Source organism: Sciurus vulgaris, assembly GCF_902686455.1.
Source record: "Sciurus vulgaris genome assembly, chromosome: 13".
NCBI lineage: Eukaryota > Metazoa > Chordata > Mammalia > Rodentia > Sciuridae > Sciurus > Sciurus vulgaris.
Window position 1 is genome coordinate 78,065,521 of NC_136474.1, and position 2,948 is coordinate 78,068,468.

The following is a 2,948-nucleotide window of genomic DNA, read 5'->3' on the forward strand; positions in this document are numbered from 1 at the left end:
TCCACCCCAACCACAAATGACTGCCATCTTTCTTTTCAGAGATTTACTCTTAACATTCCTTTTGATCCCAAGGACTAGCCCTGTTTGCCTCATTTTAAAGAATGGTTGCCATTATAGGCCATAAGGTATTTTATACTCTCAATAGAAATGTCACACAAAAGGCCAGTCACCTTCAGACTCTACCTTATCTGGGTTCTGAGCCTAGGGAAGCCAGACTTTGTGGTCCATTGAGAAGTGGTCCCACTAAAACTTATGCTTGTTGTGCACATTCCCTCAGAATTGCATAATAGCCCTGCATGCCTGACCACAGAAGCAAAGTTCTTCTGCTCAAGTGTCTGGTACCTTATTCTACCTGTAATGTCTGCAACGTCTGGGACCAGCATGAAATCACCCAGTAGATAAACAGAACCTGAATTTCTAGCATTCCTGCCCACGTTACTCTTGAATGTTTTCATGTACAAGGAAATCACAGTGGTATGTTGTACATACACACACAAGAGATGTAATTAAAAAAAACTTATTTATTAAATGACACATGGTTGGAGATATGATCTTAAGGATGTTAGAAAGGACTTCCTCTCCCCTGAAGGATAACGATGCTTCCTCATGATCTCAAGACAGATATCACATAGCCAGAAAATCCCTAAACCCAAAATACATCTGATTACTTTTCCATCTACCATTATCTTTATTATTGACTTGTCCTCAATAAAATTCCTTAATAGTAAAATCAGAGTAACACTAATATTTTGTCAGCATGAGTTGGTAACCTGACCATGAACACAATAAAATGTTTTAAATATGGGAAACATTTTAGTTGCATAACACAAGCAGATTTTCTGAAGAAAGTCTATAGGAAATTCCCATTTCTATTTTTATCAGTGCCTAAGTTACAAAGCCTTCCCACATCTTCCAAAACCAGGTTTGACACCTCCAACTGTAGGATTAAATTCAGTTTCAGATGTTCCTATGGTCTCTGACCATGAACCATCCGATTAACCATCTCATACAGAGAGCCTCATAGTCCAGAATAGTACACTTGATCAGATAGTTCGCATCATTTGCTCAGATTGAACCTTTAGTACTTAGATATTCAAGTCTGTCTGAATCCACCTTGGATTCTACGTATGATGTATGACTTCCAGTGTTCTTAACTTCTCAGTCACATTGACCAAAATTTGGACCCCTCCCTTCAGCAAGGGCTCCAGTAACTCCAAGGACAAGGCTGGGGCACTGTAAATGTGCATGTAAAACCGATGCTACCCAAACTCCCCCTGCCCCAGGTAACCAGTTTTATGACCTAGACAGAAGTTACCCCTATCCCTCAACCCCAAAATCATTGGAAGTTGTTGAAATGTAGGGAAATAACAATTGCCAAAGACTCCTATATCTCAATAAGTGAGTAATATAAGCAAATATTTAATCAGGAGTCATACACACACAGAGATTCTGAATAATTGCCCTTTCCTCCCTGCCTCAGATTTTCAGAACTCATTCATTTTTCATAGCAGCCAATCAAGAGATACTGTGTAAAGTTGTTAAAGAAACAAATAGAGATATGTGTACTGTTTAGAACTATAATCATGACCAGAAAGTGGTGGCAGGGTAGGGGGGTGGCAAAACCTAATTAAGTACACGCAGTACAAGGGAACACAGAATCATGCAAATACTAAAAGGAAATAAAGTAGCACAATACGTAGTGATAAAGATTGTCACCGTCTGTGGCAACAGTCACACAGATATTGTTACCGCCTGCAGCAACAGTTGCACGGGTATTTATTGGAGGTGGACTGGAAACTGAGCTACTTCTACTATCTTTCTCTTTAGTGGGCTGCTTTCTTGCTTGTTCACTTGTTCCCTAGCTTATAGAGGAAGTTTTAGAAGAAGAGAGAGAAAGGAAGAAAAGGCTTTGCTTAAAGGAGAATCTTTACTTAAGAGAGAGAGACTACACTTTCAGAGATCTATATCTTCTTAGTTCTGCTGCTTCTTCTTAAAGGTGCATCCTGCATCCTGTGTCCTTCACTCTGCTATCTAGAGGTGTGGCTTTACTTCTCCGTTCTGCAATCTGCAACCTGCAACCTGCGTTCTGCCATCATTCAGAGGTGCTGCTTATACGATGGTGCTTCCTATAGGTGTGTCTTATATACCTAAGGCAGCCAATCAGCTTAGGATTAGCACAATTGAGGCACGCCCCTCAGTACTGATCAAGAAAGAATGAGGAATATCTGTTGACCACTAGCACAGAGGAGACATTAACTAATCAGGCAAAAGTAGATCACGCTGTGTTAACATTAATTATGCGCCACCTCTCAGCTTAATGCCAGCCACCATCTTAGGGTTACCCAAACATGTCTTCTGCAAAAGATAACCCTGGAATGCCACTAAATAGCAAACATGAATCCCCATACAAGTACAGTCTAAATTACACATACAGACGTATCAACAGATACCTCAAAAACATACCGAACTATTGAGCTTTGGAGAAATGGGAAGTCTTGCAATTTTCTATGCTTTCATAATCTCGTAACTTCATACGACAAGTATATATCATCTTTGTAACTTATAATATTCTTCAAAATAAATACACAGATTTTTTTTTAAGACCCAAAAATGTCACTCAGTGGATTTAACTTGCATTTGTAAACTCACAGGGCCCCATGGGAGAAAGAATGGAGCCAGAGAGAATCGGTGTCTTGCTCAGCTTCGCATTCCTCCTGAGAAGTGTCTCCTGGGGAGGACCATGTTGTAACTTCCCAGGTTGTTCTGACACATCATCTACAAACACTGAGCCATCTCCCTACTCACTTACCAACTTTGTATGTGTGGTACTGGGGATTGAAACCAAAACCCCAGGAAGCCCTTACCACTGATCTACATCCCCAATCCTTTTTATTTTTTATTTTGAGACAGGGTCTAAGTGTCTGAGGCCAGCCTCAACGTTGCAATCC